The 23,966-nt window shown below is 38.0% G+C and overlaps 1 protein-coding gene across 6 annotated transcripts in view; it reads right to left on the bottom strand.

Annotated features, from left to right (window-relative positions):
* The window catches only part of RUNX2 (RUNX family transcription factor 2), a 248,287-nt gene that overhangs the window by 46,129 nt on the left and 178,192 nt on the right, over positions 1-23,966 (bottom strand). The window lies entirely within an intron of this gene.

Raw genomic sequence — 23,966 nt, 5'->3', positions numbered from 1 at the left:
TTCCTTGATCTTTCTTGCTCCTGGGCTGTTTCTCGATTGCCAGAGAAGGGTATTTGTGTTTAATATGCTGGTTGCCTTTATTCCTAAACTGATCTGATCAGGTAATAGTTATACATGATTGCATCAAAGTTTTGTTCCATTGCCATTAATGCTTGGAGACTCTTGAAAGTTATGCAACCTGATTTTTTTGGTACATAAATATCACATATCCTATGGAATTATTCAATGTAGTGCAAGGTTTGAGGTTCTTGCATATTCCTGGTGTTCTTCCTACCCCCCGCCCCCCTTTGTCTATACAGATACATTCATATAGACAAACATGCACAATTTAAATACAACGTGAACCACTTCTGGTCTTTGACTGTAAATAAAGTAAATCATATTATTGCAACATGATCTACATGTGCCTATTCTTGAATCATGGTACCAAGATCATATCATCCCCATGTTGGAAGATCTATACTGCTGTTAGTTATTTTCTGGGCTCAGTTCAAAGTACTGGCTTTAATCTTTTCAGCTTGAAATGGTTTTGGATCTGGCTTTCTGACGCATTGCCTATCTTATTACGAATCTGCCTGGACTTTAAGATCTGAAGAAGAGACCCCTTTGAAGATGCTCCCCCTTGCAGAGGGCTGCTGTCAATGTCACTCTCAAATTGTGGAACTCTCTTTCTTTAAAACTGGAATTGATTTTCTTTTTTTTTTTTTTCTTTCAGAAAAGGTGTACAATTATACCTTGTAATTTAGTCCTTGAAAGTGTTTTGATTGGGGTGGGATGCTGCTAGTTCGGCCTGGTTCTATAGAACCTGTAACTGCAAAGAGCAGCTGATACTGAACCCGTTTGGTGTTTGGCCCACCCGCCTGCCCGGGCTCTAGGCTGTCCCTTATTCCCTGCTTTTCCCTCCTCAGCTTCTTTACGCGGCACAGCTGAAGTTGAAAAAGCAGGAAACAAGAGGATTTTCAAAGGCTGTGCACCCAAGTGCAATGCTTGTCAGCTGTCCAGGTGGCACAGCTAATGATTTCTTGCAAATGCTGCACACACAGTTGTCCCCAGTTCCGAGAACTGGCAAATTGCTCCACTGGCTTACCCGTCCTCTCGCTACCCACTCACTCCTTACCTGGCATGCGAGCTATCCAATTTGCCTGGTTTGCTAAGTTACTTTTTTTTCCCCCCAACCATCAGCTGTTCTGCTCTGAGACTTAGATTATCTAGAAAGCAGGAAATCCTTGGATTTCTTGCTTTCTAGCTAATCTAAAAGCAGAGCTGAACCTTCCTTAGGACTGAAGCTTTTCAGTGCAGACTCAGTAGCTGATTGCAGATAGATAGATCTCTAAATTAATCTGTGATTCTGTGAGCAATTCAATCTGCCTGCCTGCTTTGCCTACTTTTGGGTAAAAGTTGTTCTTTTTTTTAGAAAAAAAGTCAATATTTACATACATGGTATGTTGTGAGTTAATTTTTTGAGTTTGCTTTCAAGCAAATTTTATATGACAGACTCAGGTAGCTGATAGCAGATATATAGATCTCTAAGTTAATCTGTGATTCTGTGAGCAATTCAATCTGCCTGCCTGTTTTGCCTGCTTTTGGGTAAAGTTTTTCCTTTTTTTATAATAAAACCAGTATTTACATAAATATTTGTAATACTGTATTTACCTACAAGCCATACCCACCCAGTCACATGACCACCAAGCCACACCCACAAATTAGGCCACACCCACAGAACCAATTGTTAAGAAATTTGAATCCCACCCCTGGTTTTAATTAACTTGTAATATTAATGCATATTTATGATTTGGGTTCTTTTTAATATAATTATTATAGTATTTTATTACTGTGGTATACCTTAGTGATTCCTTCAAACAGCACTTCAAATAATAACCCAAATAAAACTGTATGGAAAAGATGGAAGGAATATTCTGGGGATTTTCAAAAAGGTAAACGTAATCCAAATTTGCATTCTAGCTCATCTGGAAGCTTCCCAAAATACACACACATGTTGGCCATATTACCTACTGAAAAATTCACTTTCTTATCCATGCTGTTCATTGGAAATTCATGCACTAGCATGTTCTTACAGAAAGGCAATTGGGTGAGCACTATACGTTTGAGATAAAATAAAGATACTGTCCTGACGTGGGATATTGCCACCCAGCCAGGTAAGACTTTTGCAGATTAATGGTAGGATAAAAAGCCCAGAGGCAACATCTATTAAGTCAGTATAAGTATGTAAGAGTTTAACAAAGGAAGGTAACATAGCAAATGGCAAAGGAAAAAGAAATTTCAGCACCATAGATTTGAAAGGAAATCACTATACGTAGATCTGGTTCTTAATTTCTGATGTCCAGAATGCAATTTTTTCCCAGTAGTGCTGCCAATCATTCATAAATTCTGCAAGCTTGCTAAATTTCCTATTAGGTGAACAGTGCAAAGTCCAAAACAACTCAGTAAACTTAGTGTGTTCCTCTTTTGCTATTGCTAACAGTTCATATGCTGTTCTTGCTCTACTCCACAGCACAACCAGTGGTGGGATTCAAATTTTTTACTACCAGTTCTGTGGGCGTGGCTTGGCGGGCATGGCAGGAGAAGGATCCTGTAAAATCTCCAGTCAGAGGTGATATTTGCCAGTTCTCCAAACTACTCAAAATTTTCACTACCGGTTCTCCAGAACTGGTCAGAACCTGCTGAATACCACCTTTGCTTCTAACTCTATTTTGCCTCTTCTGCCTCAAAGGCCTCATCTCCTTTTTCCAGAATCTTCTTCTCATTACTGTGAGATCTGAGTGCTACCCAAGCACACAGCCTTTAACTGTCAATCTTACAGCAAGCGCATTTGATTAAATCTTTCCTTCTGTAAGTGAATAATGGAGGATATTTGTTTTTGCTTATTATTCACTAACAAAAGTGTTTACATTTTTTTCATTTATAAAAGACTCTAGGATCGGTAAGACAATCAGCAATTAAAAAGAGACAGAGAACAGATGTTCAAAATTCAAGATCAATTAACTGTCCTTGACCATCCCCCAAATGATGATTTAGGTTCTAATTCTATCCTCATTGCTCACAGAATTCAGGGAAACAGCTTACAGTTATATAAGTCTGGAACTTTTCTCTACAATATTTTTACAAAATTTTGAATGATAAAGAATGTTAATTTATCAATTCTACAATGCAAGCATTTAGTGGTTAGAATGCAGTATTGCAGGCTAACTGCCCACTGCCAAGAGTTCATTCCTGACTGGTTCAAGGTTGACTCAACCTTCCATCCTTCTGAAGTTAGTAAAATGAGGACTCAGATTGTTGGGGGCTATATGTTGACTCTGTAAACCATTTAGAGAATGCCGTAAAGCACTATGACACAGTATATAATTCTAAGTGCTATTAGCTCTTCATTCTACAGATGTGTTTGTAACTTCAGCCCCTCCCTTATTCTGTAAGTATCATGATTATGGAAGGCATATTCAGTGTAGTAGACTTATGTACCTCTTAGGAAAACAGTAATACAGCCAAGAATGCAGTAGTTGAAGATAATGATCATGGAACATATAAGAAAGAGAGACAGTTTTATGTTGTAATTAAGGCATCAGGCTAGAAACTTTTGAGACTGTGAATTCTAGTCCTGCCTTAGGCATGAAGCCAGCTGGATGATCTTGGGCCAGTCACCTTATCTCAACCCTAGGAAGGCAACAAAGGCAAACAACTTCCAAAATCTTGCCAAGAAAACTTCAGGGACTTGTCCAAACATCAGGAGTCAATACTGACTCAGAGGGACAATTAAAGGTAGTGTTTAATATCACAATTGTGACCACAACTCAATATGTGACACAGAGCTAAGTGAAAAATCATGTGATCACAGTTATGCTTATAATTTTATTTCAGCTTTCCTTTTCCACAAGTCCCCACCTTTTGGAATGCTCATCCTAGCACTGGGATAATTAGCAAGAAGGGAATTAATTTTTGTATTGGAGAAGAAGGAATTATAACAGAAAATGCAGAAACACAGTGGGGAAATACACATTGAGAAGAATGCACTAAAGTTGGCTGTTTGTCTAGCCTGATGTTAGCACTGAATATAGAGCTGCTTGAGTGACAAATAAAAACCCAAGATGTGAAAATGATTAAAAGTCTTGTCAATTACAGGCAGCAGCTGAAAACCTACTAATTAAGACCACAGACAGAACTTGTTAACCTGCCTTAGCATTGTACTGTGGAGAAAAGCAGGTTGTGAATATCTTCCCGCAGCGAGGAGGGGAAATGGATCATGCTCAAGACAACACATACTGACTTTATGGTGAAGATATGACATGTGAACATTTACAAACTGTGAAGTTAGTAAATGTGGGCATTGGTCATGAAGTTATTTTTTCATCATCATAACTTTGAAACTTTGGTTGCCTGAGGCAGTCACTAAGCAAGGTCTATCTCTATGATAGCCTTCCTTAGCCTAGTATCTTCTGGATTATTGGAGCTTTCTTTCAACAGACCTATAGGGAACTAAGCTGAAGAAGGTTGGTATAAGGAATCATATATGGGAAGAATTTAAAACATTTGAAACATGTTGTACAATTTATACATATTAAGTGTATGTTCATTTCTCTTCTTTTCATTTTAACTATATGTTAGATTTGTCTCTATTTCCCACATTAAAACTGGCACTACTTTCAATAAATCTATCTCTGCAATTGAAGAGCTTTTTAAATGCATAATTTATGATGCATTGCTTTGTACATGTTCTTTTTCCTGTGTCTCAGTCATGCAGGTATCATCACTCAAGAGCCATGCTGTGACTTTAATGCTTCTCACATGGATTAAATTGGATTTTACTGATGGCAAATGCTATTTAATATGCTTTCATGTCAAAAAGGAAATCTGAAAAAGAAATGTTATGGTGTGCATTGAATGAAGCCTTTGTGCAGCTTAATGTTACATTTGTATGAAGAAAAAACAACATTTTTATCTTGTACACACTTGTGTATATACTACTTAATGCTTTAAAGCATCTAAGGCAGGGCCAGGGGTAGAAAATGCTGAAGAGTGCTTTTTATCCCTGACTCAAATGGCAAAATTGTCCAGATCTTAAAAGGGTGTGCCATTCCTTTGCAAGAGAATAATTCCATGGCATTAGAATTTTATGTTCATCTCATTTCTGTCTTTTGTGTTTATATGAGGGATGAGTGTGTCAAGGCTCTGGGTCCATATGGTTTGGCTTCTTACTGATGTGTTAACACACCATGAAACTGAACCACACCCATGCAGTAGGCTTCCATTTCTTATCTCATTTATTAAGAACATGTGTTGGGATGCAACACATTTCTGTTACCCTCTAGACATCATTACCCATTACATGTAGATAGGCTATCCTTTCTTTTACAGTAAAATTGAATGACTTTGTGTGTTCTTCTATTTTAAGAAGAAAAACCACATCCCACATTCATATACATTCAACAAGATCTTTACTATTGGCATGATACTACTTAAAACTCCTGTTTTAAGTATATAGTATTCTTGCTAGAGTCTCTGTGAAAAACCATGGTAAGTCTCCTTATAGTACTGCATATCCCACCTGGGATATGAAAAGCAGAGATGATCCAGAAAATAGAGATCCCTAGAAGAGTTTGAGTATTAGCTGTCAACAGTTCTTCACAAAACTTAATAGAATGCTTTAATAAGGAATTGCCACTGGTTTAATGAACTGCTGCTTCAAGCACACTCCCCAGCCATTCTATTTGACTTATGCCAATGTGGGTTTTAAAGCTCTGTTAGTTAATTTTATTACATTTTTCTAATAATTCAAACTTGAACAACCAGGTCTCCACATGGCCCTCCACTTTCCTTTTGCAACTCCAGAGCCATCTCTGACAGGGATGACCAAAATCACCAATGCAGTTTCCTGCCATTTTGAAGTGGGAAACCCAAAGTGTAGTACAAACTCCAAAGAACTTAATACAAGTTAGACAACAAAGGAAATACTCTCCCTCAAATAGCCTAGCTAGACCATTTTGTACCATTGCCTCACCCACAGCCACCTTTGCCCCCTGTTAGATAAGGTCCAGCACTTCATCATTCACCAGCAAAAGGTCACTCTCTCCTATGGATGCAGCACTTTTTCAGAGCTTTAGATTATGTCTTCCTCTGTTTTCTTTTTTAAAGAAAATAGAAAAGAGGCTACATCTCTACAGAACCTCTGGGACATGATGAAGGCCTACATGAGAGGCTTGATAATAGATTATACAAGGAAAAGAAATATAAAACAGAAAAAGACTTTCAAAACATTGGAGGATGATTATAAAAGATTGGAAAAAGATCTACAGAAGTACCCAGAAAAAAACATTAAAAATAAAATGGATATAATTAAGCATAAAATGAGACTAATGGAAAAAGAGGAACTAGAACAAAAAATTAAAAATGCTAAACAGAACTACTTTGAAGATGCAAATAAACCAGGCAGATGGCTAGCCTATAAACTGGAAAGGAAAGAGAATCAAGAAGGATTAGTCAATTAATAAATGAAGAAGGACATGTTTGCTATGGAAATGAGAAGAAAAAAATTATACAAGATTACTATGGAAAATTGTATTTTCAAGAGAATATTCAAGAAGAAAAAGTTAAGCGATATTTACAGAAAGCGAATTTACCTCAGATATCTAAAGATACTGAAACAATGCTAGAAGGGAATACAACAATGATGGAATTAACAGAAGTCTTAAAAAAACAGAATGTTGGAAAAGCATTAGGTCCAGATGGCTTACCAGTGGAATTTTATAAGACTTTTCAAGAAATATTCACCTATTAAAAGTTATGAACGAAGCTATACTAAAGAAAAGAATACCCAAAACATGGACAGAAGCATATATTACACTTATACCGAAGGAGGATACAGACTTGCAGCAAGTTAAAAGTTATAGACCTATATTACTATTAAATTCAGACTATAAAATTTTTGCTTCAATTCTGACAGAAAGACTAAAAAGATATTTAAATAATTGTATTCATATTGACCAAAATGGATTCCTGCCAGAGAAACAAATCAAAGATAATGTGAGAATTATTTTGGATACTCTGGAATGCTATGAGGCGCATCCTGAAAAGCAAATGGTCTTGATGTTTCTAGATGCACAAAAAGCCTTTGACAATGTGAGTTGGTGATTCATTTTATTTCAATTGATACACATGGGCTTTGGTAAAAAATTTATCCAAGCCATTGAAACGATATACCATGAACAAACTGCAAAGGTTATGGTAAATGGAGAACTAACAGAACCTATAGATATAAGAAAAGGGACAAGGCAAGGTTGTCCACTTTCGCCTCTGCTGTTTGTGTTAACATTGGAAGTGTTGAATAGCAATATTAGAGAAGACAAAGAAATAAAAGGAATGAAAATCAAAAAGGAAGAGTATAAATTGCAAGCCTTTGCAGATGACCTGGTATTCATATTAGAAGATCCATTGGAAACAGCACCTAAATTAATAGGAAAAATAGAAGAATATGGAAAAGTAGCAGGTTTGAAAATAAAGATATTAACAAAAAATATGTTAGCAAGATGAAAGAAAGAGTTGGAAGAAGATTTAGAAATACAGGTCATAAACAAGGTTAAGTATTTAGGGATATACATTACACCAAGATGTAGCACACTGAAGGAGGATAATTATCTTAAACTCAAACAGCAGATTGCAACAGATTTGACAAAATGGCAAAATTTACAATCTACAATCTACAATTATCTACAATTAAGATGAATGTATTGCCTAGAATTTTATACCTATTCCAGACAATTCCAATCTGACTAGGGAAAGAGTTTTTTGAAGACTTAAATAGAATTGTGTTGAAATATATCTGACAGGGTAAAAAAGCAAGAACAAAACTAAAACTGTTACAAGATGCAAGAATAAGAGGAGGGTTTGTCTTGCCCAATTGGGAGTTGTATTACTAGGCAACAAGTCTGATGTGGATAAAGGAATGGATAACATTAAGGAACAGTAGACTATTGACCTTAGAAGGGCATGACTTGCTGTTGGGATGGCATGCTTTCCTTTGGTACAAGGGAACTAAAACACAGGGGTATTTTAGAAGACATTACATTCGAGAGGCATTGTTTTTGAATTGGGAGAAGATAAAAAGACAATATTATTTAAAAATTCCATTATGGATATCTACCATTGAAGCTTTTTCTTATCCAATAATATATAAAAAGGAACGAACAGTTAGATATGGTGAGATATTGAATGAAAAGGGTGAACTTAAATCTATGCAAGCGTTGGAAGAACAAGGTGTAAAAATGAACTGTTTTTCAATTTGCAAATACAAGCTAGATTTGACAAAGATGTTAAAACAGAAGGTATTTATGCTAAGTTGACTGATTTAGACAAAATTTTGATGGGTACTGATGAAAAGGTAATTTAAAAAACTATATGGACATTTATTAGAATTTAAATTGGAGGAGGAAAAGTTAAAGAAACGATGATTGCCTGGGCGAAAAATTTTATCCGATAATATATAAAAAGGAACAAACAGTTAGATATGGTGAGATATTGAATGAAAAGGGTGAACTTAAATCTATGCAAGCGTTGGAAGAACAAGGTGTAAAAATGAACTGGTTTTCATATTTGCAAATACAAGCTAGATTTGACAAAGATGTTAAAACAGAAGGTATTTATGATAAGTTGACTGATTTAGACAAAATTTTGATGGGTACTTTTTATAGTTAAAAAACTATATGGACATTTATGAGAATTTAAATTGGAGGAGGAAAAAGTTAAAGAAACGATGATTGCCTGGGCGAAAAATTTTGGATAGGGGATTGATTTAGAAAAATGGCAAAAATTGTGGTCTCAAAATTATAAAATGACAGTGTCAACTGCATATAAAGAAAAGTTGTATAAGATGTTTTACAGGTGGCATCTACCCCCAATGAGACTTGCGAGAATGTTTAAGAATAAATCGGATAACTATTGGAAATGTCATCAGATACCTGACTCATATTACCATATGTGATGGACATGCTCGGACACAAAAAAATATTGGACTAAAATCCATACATGGTTGGAAAAAATGATAAAACAACATATAGACTTTAAACCAGAGATTTTTTTTATTGGGAATTATACTGGAAATATACAAAAAAAGAGCTGAAATATTTGATTGTAAATGTTTGAACAGCGGCTAGAATTGTATTTGTTAAGAATTGGAAAAACGATAAAATACCTATGGAAGAGGAAGTTATTAAGAAAATTATGGACTGTGCTGAAATGAATAAATTGACATTTGAAATTAGAGAACAAGAAGATAAACAATTTTATATGATATGGGATTTGTTTTATCAATAGTTGGACAAAAATACATGGTAATGTAATAGACTAGATAATTCTGTAATAGAAATTTAATAGATTGATATAAAATATAATATAGACATATATAACCATTGGTTGAAAGTGTAACATAAATTTTAAGATAAAATTTGGAATATTTCATATAAAATGATGGAATAAATAGTTTAGTTATGGATGATTAATAACTGATAAATATATAAGCATATGTTAGTTTAACAATGTGAAAATTGATATAAACTGTGAGTAATGACTACAAAAGGATAGCACAAAAGATTTGTAATCAACTGACACACACTGTATGTATGCAAAATGGAAGATGGTTTTATGTTTTTATGTTTTGTTTTGGTATATGTTTGTCTTAAAAAAAAAACTTTAAAAAAAGACTATGCCTTCCAAAAATAACGCTCAGGAACTATCATCACTTTTATCATTTCCCATGATAAAATCAATTTAACCACTGTAACCCAATACAGATAGACCTAGCTTTGCTCCAGTCCCAGAAAAACAGGAGGAGGAACCAGGGATCCAGGGCAAAGAATGCAGAATCCTTCTCAGCTCATCCTGCTTCTTTGTCGCTCTTTCCTTCAGTTAGTAATTTTTTATTTCTTTGTAAGTGCATACCTTTCTCATGGGAAATGGGAAAACAACCTTCTCCTAGTGCAGGGCTGTCAAACTCCTGGCCCACAGGCCAGATGTGTCACGTGCTGGCCACAATTTAGCAAAGGAGAAAAAGTCCCAAGACATTATGTGAAGCCGCCATGATGACATAAGCTTGACACCTCTGTCCTAGTGAATTTGCAAGGAAAATACCACTGGAGATAGAAGATTACAATAATCACCTTTTTTAGATCTCTAATTTTTAGAGCCTTATATATTGCTACTGCATATAGATTGCTCCTCAGGAGATATTTACCTTAATGGGAATGAAGATGGTGAGCAGGTATTCACGACAAGGCTTTCCAATTGCCTGCCTAGCTTCTCATGGCAGAAATGACCAGAACCTTTAGAGTAAAACATCTCACTTTACCTACTAATTTGCAAAGCAGCTATCTCCCTTCCCAATTTTGTATGCCTCCCTCAATAATTTCAGGAACAAACACAGCATTAAGCATTCAGGCAATTCATTAATTACATATGCTGTGAGGCCATGTTTCCTTAAGAAGATGATTTGCTAAAATCTCAAAATTATCAGAGGATATTTAATCTGTGGAAGCTAATGATAAGAATTTTTCTCAGAAAGATTGAAATCACTTTACAATACTTGGAATAAAATCCTCAGCTGAAAATAGCAACTTTTAAATGTGAGAGCAAACAACTCATAACCAGCATGGGAACCAGGTTGCATTTTGCATTTATCATGAATCAGAAAAGGTTATAATTAATGGGGGAGGGGCTAAAGCAGGAAAGAAAGAATACCCTCTACACACACACACACAGAGAGAGAGAGTTCCTGACCAGGATCAATTCCTTTTGCAGTTCTGGCTTCATTTGTTTATGGCTTGCATGCACATCCACACATTATTGAAAATTTCACAGTATAGGAGGCACCTGACTCTGAAATCTACCTCGACATTTTTTACTCCTTGTGATTATGGTGTCCATAATGATCTGATTGAATTCCTGTTACATTATCAAAATAAATTGAGTAAATAGAACTTATTTAGGATCCAATCTGAATCCATACTGGGACCGGAGATTTAGTCTTCTAAGCTTTCAGGCTTGTGCTGAAGCCCTATCCTCGGGGACCTCTCTCTCTGTGTCAAGGAATGTGTGCACTGGGCTGTTCTATGCATAGTATTTATGTGGTGCCTGATTGTATGTGGCTTAGTTGTTAATTGGAGAGTGGATGGCTGGCTATTAAGTTGTTGGTTGTTGTTTCCTTGTGCTGCTGTGCCCTCGGCTCCTAAGTTCCTAGTAAGCTGGTGATGAGAGATGTTTCCTGAGGATGGGCTCCAGCAGAGTCCAAAAGGTTGGAAGACTAAACCTCTGGTCCAGGCGACCGACTCAGATTGGATCCTGCAACATTATCCTGGGACACGTATATGTGTCTTCATTTGTGCGAATTTGTTTAGTTTAACTTACACCCTCCCTGCCTGCAAAGAGAAAATACATCTTCAGGATTTAGGCAAAAACATAAACATAAAAATCCGGACTGGATTTGAAATGGTAAACCATTTCCTCTTATGGTTAAAGGGTTTGGTTTACTGAGTTTAAGACTTTTTTTTTTTTTTTAGAAATTGAAAAAGCATATTTGCGCTAGAGTTACTGTCTGCCTTTCCTTAATGTGAGAGTTTGCCAGTATAAATGGCTGTGGATATGGTATAAACAACCATTAAAACAGATTCTATTACCCCCAAAAGGCTATGCTTTACTGAACTGTTGTTTCATCTGCACCAGGTTTTAATTTACTGACAGTTTGGTTGACTTTTTCGTTTTGGCACCATTATTGCTGACCTCCTTTTTTCACTTAAAGGCAGTGGCCATTGTATTTTTCAGAAATGTCAAAGACTTTCCCTGACTCCTCCATGTTGTTCTTATCTCTGAAGTAGCCAAAAGTCAGATATTTCAGAAAGCAAGCCTGCTTTATTATTGGATCTTAACTGAGCCATCAACTTTTTCTATTTAACAAGCAAGCAGGACTCCGTGACAGCTCCGCAATTTCTGGGAGCTAGATTGGACTTGAGCTGGATATGATGCGTCAGGCTAACAAACACTCCACAAGATCTTAAGGGAAAAGAAAAACCTTTCCAGCTATACTTTGCTAACACAGCTGGCTCGAGACTGAATTTGATACGTTGTGAAAGTATTCACTCACAAATCATGCTGAACTCCAGCAAACATACATAAGCAGAGGGATCTATATTGTTTAGCAGGATTGCAGTGTCAGTCTGAGCTGGGTGCAAAAGATGCATAGGACAAAAGAACCAGAAATCTCAGGCAGAGACAGAACCAATTGCCTACAGAATCCTAAGATGCTGACGTGAGACACCCTGTATGGTTTACCATCACTAAAGGATTTTAACAGGCTTGGGGTTTGGAAGTGAATGGGGTTTGGTTGTTGCTGCGTCCAACCATTGGCAGCAAGAATTTTTCTACTGCAAATCTCTTGATGCTCAGTCAAGAGGTCCTGCCTGCCCAGCTTCAGTTGCTCTGGGCACTCTGGTGGGTAAGAGTTCCTCCAAGCTGAGCTTGACCCTTGGTTAACTTCATGGACAAGTCCTTGCAGCTTTCTAGGTGATGATACGGAAACTTTTGTCTTCTGGTTTGTTTGTTTTTTAACCTCCCAGTCTACTCTACAGGGTGGATTTCTTTGTGGTCTCCCATGCAAGTGTGAATCATGTTCACCCCTAATTTTCTGAACATCAGCCTAGGTTAATTTGGGGCATATTATGAAGTTAAAGATCCTTTGTTTCATTCATAGAAAAACATCCACATTTGGAGTAAAAGAAGCATGTGATGGTGGAGTATTTTTGTTATAATTTCACAGAATCACCCAAGTTGCTCAGGCACTCTCTTATATGCCACAGCATATACGTCCAAGCAAACAATTAGCAAACTTCTTACAAAACATATAAGATATAAAAAAAAAAATTACTTGGGCCATCCACTTGTCAGGTTTTCAGATAACAGTAACTGAAAATCATGTGCTCTTCTTGGCTGTTTGCAAGCCTGCTTCATGTTAATTTTAACTCTTCTATGTCGAAATACAAAATGCTCCTGCCTTCTACTGTTTGGCCACAGATCTTACCTTTGTGGGTAGATATAACTTGCATGCGAGGTATTTGGGGGAAAATAAAAAAAAATCCAGTCTAAGGAGCCATTAACAGTCATTGTGAATAATCAAGGTCCAGAGGTCTTCTCATGGAGTGAAAGAATCACCATTGTAGGATATAGTGGTGGGATTCAAAAAAAAATTACTACTGGTTCTGTGCGCATGGCTTGGTGGGCATGGCAGGGGAAGGATACTGTAAAATCCCTATTTCCATCCCACTCCAGGGGAAGGATATATTGCAACATTTCCATTTCCACCCTCCTCCAGGGAAGGTTACTACAAAATCCCATTCCCTCCCCACCCCACTAACCTGCTTTCCAGCTCTGTTCTCCTGTGCAGGGCAACAAAAGAAGAACCAGCCAATCAGCTGGGACTCGGGAGGCAGAGAATAGATGGGGGTAGGGTTACCGGTTCTCTGAATTACTCAAAATTTCTGCTACCAGTTCTCCAGAACTGGTCAGAACCTGCTAAATACCACCTCTGGTAGGATAACAATACCTGCGTGGAGTTTCACAGCCACAGGTATTAAGCACCACTTCCAGATTTAGCTCAATAATAAGGTCCACTGCCCCTTTCAGATATGAAAGGGATCTTCCAGAATGAAAGATAAATGAAATCTTTCAGAATGAAAGATAAAGCCCTTTCATTCAAGGATGATTCACCTCAATAAGAGCAAACCACTTTGCTCTTTTGTGCAAGGTTCAGCTATTGAAACAGATTCTTTCACCCATCCGTAGATTAGAAGTTAATATTTTATGTTACATGAAAACTCAAAGATCTGTCCCTGGCGTGGAGCCCACAATCTCTGCAAAGTGCCAGGCTTAGTTTGGATATCCTGTAAAAATAACTTTCAGGGAGGAATATATTGTCTGAAAAACTGAATGTACCCTGTCAACTAATCTTGTAAAATGTGCTAATAATTGGAAACATATGCAAATGTTCCAATTTTGACTTGGAAGGCACTTTTAGTATTCTTTAGACAAAAAAGGACAAAGACTGTTGTCTGAAAAGTTACAAGCATTTGTGTGTTTAAGAAAATTATTTTACATTAGTTACACATCTATTCTTGCCTCCTATCTTGGAGAGCCTTCCTAATCGGGATTATCTAGTTTAAATAAATTAAGGGTGAAATGAGATGATATATTGGGAAAGCTGTAAATCCAAAGCAGTCACAACACCTCTCACCCCCACAGTTTGGGGAAAGGAGTCTTTATCTCTTCTATTCAGCACCTTTTGTATAATCTGTCTTTCTCCCACCCAACCAACCAAGTCATCTTTACAGGTAAAACTACATGGAAGTCCCCAATACATAACATCTGGTCACTGGTGGAAAAATGGAGTACCACTGTCACCACTGCACAACTCTCACACCTGAGAGTTTTATTCAATGCCCTCTGGATATTCCTGGTTAATTCCATGTCTCTGTAATCCCTGAATACTATATTAAACAAACAAAAACAAGGAATTGAAGTATTCTACCACAAAAAAAGTGCAATTGATAGAGACACATTTTGAAGATATTCTTATCATTGTATGTATAAAAATTGTTCTTTGAATAAAAATGTATTAATATCTTTAGGTATTGATATTTTTACCATCAGTTGCCTTGTCTGAGCACCTATCCTGCAAATATAAGGAAGGCCCTAAAAGAAAGTAAAGTACGGTGGTGATAGATCATTTGTTTCTTTTTCTTTTCATATTAAAATACATAGAACTCAAAATGTGGAGTATCTAAAGGTTGGCTTTTTAAAAAGCATTTCTATTTACTGTTTATGGATTGGCTGCTTTTTTAACTTCATGTCTTCTAATGTGGTATCATAAAAAAATAGCCTCACCAAGGCTACTTCTGAATATAGCTTTCAATGTGCCTTGTAACAGTTCATTACAGCATCTAGATTATGTTCTCATGCTTTGATCGTATCTGTTACGTCTCTCTTTTCCCTTCTCACTCTTGAAAACCTAAAAAAATGCAAACTTACAAAGATGTGGAAAGTTCTACAACACATCATTTCCACAGATGATGGAGGGAGGCCACTTCAGCAATTGTTCATTTTCATTCCTTTTGTTCCTCGATTTCTATTAAATCTCCCGAACTCAGTCCTGTGAGCACCACAAGTGTCTTTACACTTCCACATGCCCTTTTTCTTAAACAGCAGCAGCAGCAAGAATAACACTGGAATTTCAGACTATTATAGTATCAAAATGTTTGCCTTAGATTCCAACCTCATCCCTTTCCCATTCAAAATAAAACAAACATATTTTAAGGTAAGTTATCTAAACATTGTGCATTTTTGTTTTTCGAAAGTATGTCTATAGGTAGAACACACTGGAGATGATATTCAGCAGGTTTTGACCAGTTCTGGAGAACCAGTAGTGGAAATTTTGAGTAGTTCAGAGAACCGGTAAATCCCACCTCTGACTGGAGACTTTACAGTACCCTTCCTCTGCCATGCCCACCAAGCCACGCCCATAGAACTGGTAGTAAAAAAAATTGAATCCCACCACTGGAACACACAAATGCTGAGGGTTGAAAAGAAGCATTCTCCTTGCTTTTTAAAAGATAACGTGCAAACCAGAGGTGGCTGGGAATTGCTTAATATGTTATTCAGTCTTCACTCATTCTTTAACCCAGTCCAAAATTAGAATACCATTCATTAAAATATACAAAAGCAACTTATCAACAGTTTAAACAAGTAAAACGTACAGAATAACATAGTAGTACAAAACCCTAAAAAGATATTGTTTTATTTCTCTAATAACATAGAAAGCTTATTATACAGAGTAACAATCTCAAACCAGGTAGACATCTGGATCTGTCCCATTCTGACACTCTGGGAATGAGGTCTTTGCAACAAAATACTTAATAGGAGCAAAGAAAGTGTTTTTTAGCTTGCAGTTCCTCTAGCAAACAATGGCGTAATGTGAAATAAGGATTATGTCTATTCACAACTATAGAGCTCAACAAGCAACTAATTCTACCTAGGAAAAGTCACTGTTTACAAATAAATGTCCCTTGTACTATTAGAAGTCTCTTCAATCTGTACTGGCAAAGTGGTTATTGGAACCAGAAAAATCCCAAAATTGCAAGCCTATGTACATGGTCAGTCTCACAAAAATACAAATTTCCACAACACTGGTTCTGCTGAAGGCATATGGACCTGCATTATGCCTGTATATTTCAGAAGATTCAATGTTTCTGACCCATCAGATAATTCAGAGTTCTCAGTCATTCTAAGTGACATATTATACGGGTGTGTCCTAGAAACAGGGAGTGTCACTTGCACATCATAGCAGAAAAGCAGTTTCAGGAAAGCACGTGTACTATTACTATCTCCAGGGGTGGGCTTCAATTTTTTTTAGGAAGTGGCTCTCTGCCCTAATGACTGGATGGATGGACATGGCTGGGTGGTCATGTGACTGGGTCGGTGTGGCCAACTCAACATCGCTTCTTTGCTCTAATTACCTAAAAAGAGATATATACCCAAAAGTTGTTTATTATTTTGTGCATTTAATACTTAAATAAAAGACTGGGTGAAACCAGGCTTAATAGCAGTGACTGTGAGAGGGATCTTGGAGTCTTAGTGGAGTCTCTGGTGAGTTATGTGATTCTTATTAGTTGGGAATTAATCCCCTTGGAGGCTAATAGCTATGTTATCTGATTTTCTCAATGGCTCTCCCTTGCAATTGCTGAGTGGATTGTTTATCTAGCTTGCAACACTTTTACAAAGTGTGAAATGCTCTTGGCTGAATGCCCAGAAGTTCAATTAAGCCTATTAAGAGCTTTCCCTTGCCCCTTGTCTTTCGGAGTTTATTGGGGGCTCTCCGAGCCCCGCGGAGTCTTAGCTAGGGGCACTCCCGAGACTCTGGAAGCCCCCAGCAGCCCAGCCCTAACTATCTCCCACTGAATACATATGTGACAGATTGTAGGTCACTACATCAGTTTTTAGAACTGAGAAGTGAGACAGACTAAAAACCTTCAACCAAGGAAAATAAAAACAACAAATTATGTTATAAGGAGTTGAGAAAGAAAATAATTCTTCCTATACTAAATATCTGGTTAATCTCAAACTGGCTACATAAAATTCCAAACCAATGTTATGTACCATGCATACCTGTTCTCAGTACTTTGTAGCAGGAGTGTACATCTGATCATTTTTATTCTCTTTTTTTTTCTGTTGTTCATAGTGGAGTGATAAATAAAAACTACCAATATTGGGGAGCTTTAGAAAAAAATATTTTAAGTGCACTGTCTCTTATGAAGGAGGAGGAGGAGGAGGAGGAGGAGGAGGAGGAGGAGGAGGAGGAGGAGGAGCTCTATTGTGTTTAAGATGAAAAAAATGTTCATTAGAGTTATATTTCATCTTTTCTTCTGAAGCTCAAAGCAGTATACACATAGCAATTTCCTCCCTTTTTTCTCAATTATAATATACTTACCAAGGTAGGTTAGTTAGGCTGAGAGCATGTCTGACTCAGAGCTTCTGTGTCTGAGGCTATGTCTGAACCTATACTACTAGATAATTTATACTATAGAGTAGGGACATCCTATTTTTATAGTAACCTTACTGTGCTGCAGTACAACCAAGAAAGAGTATGTGCTATTTCTAAAATCCAACCCTGACCCCAATTCTCATGATCTGCTACACACAGTGCAATGATGCCTTGCTAACCTTTTGTAAAGAGTACACAGTAGAGTGGCACAAGGTAAAGTCTGAGAGTCTGATACTTACTCAGTGCTAAAGCCCCATCTAAAAATAACCCAGCCAACAGGTCTCTAGAACAGAAGAGGGGTGTGGGATGAAGCAGGAATCCTTCAATCAATGCCTTTGTCTCACATTAAAACTGTAAGGAGAGCACCAGTCACTGCTTTTCCACTGAAGCTGAATAGAGTCCCTGTAAGGGCAGTGCCCGGTATTTTGACATATTTTTCTGTTGACTCAAAAGACTGAAGGAATGAGCAAGAACACAAAATCTCAATGCTATTATTTAGAAGTTTCACTTCAATCAAAAAGAAAAACAAGAATGAAAGCACATTAAGAATTGTAAATCCTACATTACTTTTCTGTGAGAAACTCTCATGTATCTTCAGATAAAATATTCTACTCACGTAAGAACTTGACCAACATTTATGTACCCAGAGGTATGGGTAGGACTTTAGGAATTACTGAATATATCTCTGTGCTTCTTTTACTTGGTTTCACAAATTATGGAGTGGTTAACTTGATTTTGCTTATAATTCTTTAGATATAAATCAGAGATGTGCAATGGTTTTGAGGCCACAAATGGCACAAATGACAAAAAGCAAGGGGCAAGGGGCTGTATTACACACACTGGTGAAGCTGGGAGAGTTTATGATTTGAGAGGTGACAGATTTGGTGCTTTGAAACTACCATGTTTCCCTGAAAATAAGACCTATCCTGAAAATAAGTCCTAGCATGTTTTCTGCACATGCACCCAATATAACCCCTACCCCCAAAATAAGCCCTACTTAAGTGCCTGCAGAGCCAGCCGCCCACCCATTCTGTCCAGTTGCTAGCAGTGCCACAGACACAAGGTGAGGTGAGGCAAGGGGGTGTGTGGAACTACCCTACGCCCACACCAAATTATCGACACCCGCAACCAGGCCATCCATGCCCTGACAACTGCCTCATCTTGTGGCAATGGCTCCAACAGCCCCATCCAGCAAGACCCCATGTGGCCATTTCTTCTGCTTGTTCATGGCTGCAATGGAGCATGAGACCAAGCGATGTGCCAGTGCTGCAGCCACAAAGTGAAGCAGGTTTCAGGGCATGGATGGCCTGGCTGTGGGGACCCTGAGGTAAGCTGGTGCAAGGCACATGGGGCAACTCCACACACACACCCTGCCTTGCGGAGGCGGCACTCAAAAGAAATTAGACTTTCCCTGAAAATAAGCCCTAGTGCTTATTTCAGAGCCAAAAAGAAAATAAGACCAGGTCTTATTTGGGGGGAAACACAGGTACTTTAAGCTAATTGTTTTATATGCTTCCTGTCTCAAAATGGTTGAAAGGTTTTCTGCTATCTTTTTGGCAATCACACCATCAAAACTGTGCCATCTGAAAAGGCACAACTGAGGGCATAAAACATTTCAGGTGATATATGGCACTGGGATTGCAAGCTGCATACTCTCTGACCTGAGCTACTGGTCACTATTCAAAATTACATTGTTTTCTGTGGTTAGGCGAGCAAATTGCTAAATCGTGCTTTAAACACAGTTCCATGGATTCAAAAAACAAGGGCAAAACAATTGCAAACAGCACAATAAAGCCAGCAATTGTGTATGAGGGAGGGAAGAAGAGAGGGAAGGAATACCTATGTAGTCAAGAAAGCTATATTCTAAACCAGTTCAAATAGGGATAAGAGCAGAAATTGGCATGGGATGAGGAACTTCCAGTCCCAATGCTGTTATCTTGTGGCCAAACAGGGGCTTGTGAAGAAGAGGTCCTAGAGATTTCGCATACTTTCTGGCTTATTCTATTGGTGTTCATCTTAACAGAAGTCAGCTGCTCCCCCTTCTCATTTATCCATGGTTTAGCAGTGAATTGTTTAACATCTGGCCTGGCTATTAGAAAAAAGAACATCCTGCTCTGCTTGGAGAAAACCATCCCTGGCAGTAAAAGGATACAGACCTCTGAAAGCTGCCAAGATTCCCAACATCTGCCTTTATCTGTGTCTAACACAAGGTTTCTTGCAGCTAACTTAACAAAATGTATTGCTGTTCTGCTTACCTGGCTGGTATTTCTTGCGTTATTCCCTTTAGTAAGATATGCACTTGGATTTTCTTCATGGGAAAAACTGCTTGATGCATTATATTGAGATCAAGCAACCAAGGTCGGCAGACAACAGAAGTTCTAACAATTCCGGAAGTGGAAAAATAAACAAAAACTGCTTGAGCATTCAGGCTGTTCTTTTAAAAACAACCATAGCCAAGCTTAAAGATGAAAATTAGCAGATTGAAAGAGAAGGAGATGAAAGGATGTTAATTGTTAATTGTCAAGATGGTCAAGGCTTCTCAAAGATTAAGACTCTGGTGCTTGCAGTAAAATCATTACAATGGAGTTTCATTTTCAAGATTCTTGGCAAAATGAAACCAAAACAACATGTATTGTTTTTTTTTACTATTGTAACATCAGAATCATAAAACTATTTATTTATTTAATATAGCTTCCCATCTCACAGTAGTAACTCTAGTAGTATGAGCTAAAACAACAGCTACATGTAAATGATCAGGAGCCGTGAAGAAATCAAACATCCCACTGATAAAAATTATATCTGTAGCAGAGCTCCCCATCCTTTTCACAGAAACATTTCGGGAAACCTGTCCCAAAAGATGGTTATCCAGCCCCTGTTTCAAAACCTCCAGAGAATTGCAGCCCACCATTGTTCTAGCCAGACTTTTCTATGGTTTAACCATTCTTATTTTCAATTATTCAACTTGAATCTTCCTCAACCATTGGGGTTTTTTGTTTATTTCACCAGAGAAGGGTCCAGGGTTGGACTGTTGCTGGTTCATACTGGTTCTGGCAAACTGGTAGTTAAGATTAGGCACAGTTCAGTGAACTAGCAAATCCCACCACTGGCTGGCCCCACATCTGCCCATTTTTCAGCATGGTTTGGGGGCCATTTTCAGGTAGTTTTCAGACCATTTTTGGGCCAAAAATGCCCCCCAAAATGGCCTGAAAAATGGCCCAAAATGTCCTGAAAACAGCCCAAACAATAGCCCTAAAATGGTCTGGTTTTGGGACTGTTTTCAGGCCATTTCAGGCTGCTTTTTGGGATGTTTGGTGGCCTGAAAATTACCTGAAAAACTGCCTGAAAATGGGCATGAAAATGCCCCCAAAATGTCCTGAAAACAGCCCAAACAATGGCCCTAAAATGGTCTGGGTTTTGGACTGTTTGGGGGCCTGAAAACTGCCTGAAAAATTGCCTGAAAATGGCCCAAAAACTGGCCTGAAAATGGCCTAAAACTGGCCTGGAAATGGCCCAAAATGGCCTTAAAATGTCCCCAAAACAGGCCAAAAAAACAGGCCGTAAAATGAGCAGGGGCAGAGCCATCCAGTGGTAGGATTAGCCCCAACCAGCTGAATCCTATCTGTTCCTTTGAGGTGAGTGGATGGGAGGCGGGGCTGGGTGTGATGAGTGATATCACCCACCCAGTCACATGACCAACTGGAGACACTTACCCAGCCAGAGAACTAGTTGTTAAAAAATGTGCAGCCCGCCACTGGAAGGGTCTACCTCCTCTTGCTACCATGTCTTTTCTTAGTCTTGACTTTTGTATGAGAAAGATGCTCATCTCCTTTAAATATTCCTCAAAGGATATTGCAAAGGTGCTTTTTCAAAAGCACCTTTGTTTTTCCTTGAAGATGTTTTCCTTGTCATCCAAAGTGTGTCTTCAGTTCTGAAGTAAAGGACATGACTGAGAATCTCCATAGACATTCCTCAAAGGATTTGGTTTCCAGACCTCTTATCTTCCTGGTAGATCTCTTCTAAACTTGTTCCAACTTCTTGTTTTAACTGGACCTTTTAAAATATCATATCCAGAATGGGCATAATATTCCAACAGTGGACTAATCAGTACAGGGTAGGATATCATAAATTCTTGTGAAATGGATACATTGTTTCTATTAATTCCTTCTAATATTGCTTTGGACTTCTCAACTGCTTCCTTACCTGCTTGCTCATGTTCATGTGTGACCCATTAGTATCATATCTTTCTCACCCACAATGCCACCAAACTAGATTTTGACAAATCTGTAGTTAGGTATTGGATTTTTTTCATACCTTGGGACTTTGGCATCACTGAAGATCATCATTACAGATTTGTCCCAATGTTGATTGTCTTGAGCAAACTGGTTCGCTCACAGCTGATCTTTGGAGCTACCAGTTCAATCAAGCCAGGTCGAACTGGTAGAAACCCACCCCTGCTTACAGGCCATAGAATCTCCAAACTGATTATGCATTTGATCACGTCCTCAGGCTCACCCTGGTCATCTGCTACAAATATTGTGGTTTTCTTCATTATTCCATTTTCTCCATTGCTCCATGTTCTTCCTGTTTCTTACACATCCTCTATGCATTGCATACTTTGTGGTCTTGTGTGTAGACACTACGGACTGGGGATAGCATTATATTCAGGTCTTGAGGATTTGAATATCCTTTCTAGCCTTGTGCCTCCTTCCTTAATATAGACATTCATGAGCCTCATATCCAGCATTTATCTGCCTGAATCTTGGCCCTTTCTCCCTTTCTCGTCTACTAAGTTTCAAAAGGGTCTTTCCAAAAAACTATTTTTCTCTGGTCTTCTGAACTGCGCAACCCATTCCTACCTACTTGTCACTCATGCTGGTGGCAGCCTAAACCATTTTCTGACTCTACTTCCTTCTTAGCCAGCTGCTCACTTCCAGGATTATGCTTTCCCTAATTGTTCTTGTCCTACTACCCAGGGCTTGGTGGTCTCTTATAATCCTGTAAAGAGTTTTACTTTTCTAGTAGTGGGCTTAATATCCACATGACAAACAGAAACAGTAGGGATCATTTAATTTAATTAACTTTGTAATCCTGAATGTCTAGCAGAAGATAAATACTTCTTCCAATAGTGTGTTAGGTCAACACATTGCAGCTTCTATTCCTTTCAATAAGAAGTCCCCCATTTCTGCCAGTCTGTTTTCCTCCCCTTTGGAAAATTTTCCACTGTTGACTCTTGTGAAGCTGAGTGCTTTCCCTTGTTGTGATACTAATAACACCACATCAGGTGGGTGAAGTATGCCTTCCATGTCTAGAAACAGAACCACTTAATCAGGCCAGTGGTCTAGAGTAGACCTCCCCTTGTTTGTCCACTCATATTTTATGCTTCCAAGTACTTACTATTTCCACGGTAATGCCTTTTCCTTCTTGGAGTCCTCCTATTGCCCCCTCTACTCCTGGAGAAACTCTAGGGCACTGCAACTCCTGCTGCAAGGGTATAAGTATCCATTTGCAACTGATGATATTATACACAAAGCAAGTCACCCTCAATATGCATCCTTTCTTCATGATTAGAAATTCCCTTGTTTCTTTTCAGTACTCCTATTCCTATTTGCTGTCTTGGTCTCTTTCTGGAGTTGTGAGCTTCCAGCTTCCTATTCCAATGTACTTGAAGCAACAATCAAGATGTTAAGAACAGTTCCACCCATTATTCAGGTACTTAATCAGTGAATTTCCATGGTTTTAAAGCCAAATCCCCCCTCTTTAGGAAGTTCTGAGTTTTAAAAATCAATTTGAAATACATTAACAGCTATCTGCCTTTATCTCTCACCCAGAAATAAACTATCAATCTTTAGTTACTATTATTGTTTGAGCTCATGACATTTATTCATTTTATGTATCATCATATTGACATCAATGTCAATATTTATTAATTTATTAAAAGCATATCTTGACTTCTCATCACTGGGGAAAAATGCATTTATTGAAAAAAAAATTAACCCTGCAATTTCAAGTCTTACCATGGATGCAGACTTTGTGGCTCTTTATGTATTGCTACTCCCAGCATTTCTGACCATAGGCCAAGTGGTTAGGACTGCTAAGGGTTGGGTGGGGGGGGGGGCTATATTTCTCAACTGTGACGTACTTGGGCTAAACAATGTAATGCATACGTAACATTCCTTTTGATAGCACATGTGTGGGATAAATGTAAGCCCTCAGAACACCCCCTACCCTTCATTTCTCCACTGCAAAAATTATGACACCACACCAAATAACAGGGCCTTAGAGAAAACTTCACAGTGACATTTTCCTTGTGCCCTTGCTTTAAAAAAAACAGAAAGAAAAGAAACAATTTCTGACTGTGCTAGTGATTCCAACATAGAACATA

The sequence above is a fragment of the Pseudonaja textilis genome, chromosome 1 (assembly GCF_049901715.1).
Source record: "Pseudonaja textilis isolate UNSWEBS1 chromosome 1, rPseTex1.2, whole genome shotgun sequence".
NCBI classification, from domain to species: Eukaryota; Metazoa; Chordata; class Lepidosauria; order Squamata; family Elapidae; genus Pseudonaja; species Pseudonaja textilis.
Note: the sequence above shows the minus strand (reverse complement) of the source record. Positions and strands in the feature narration are given on the sequence as shown.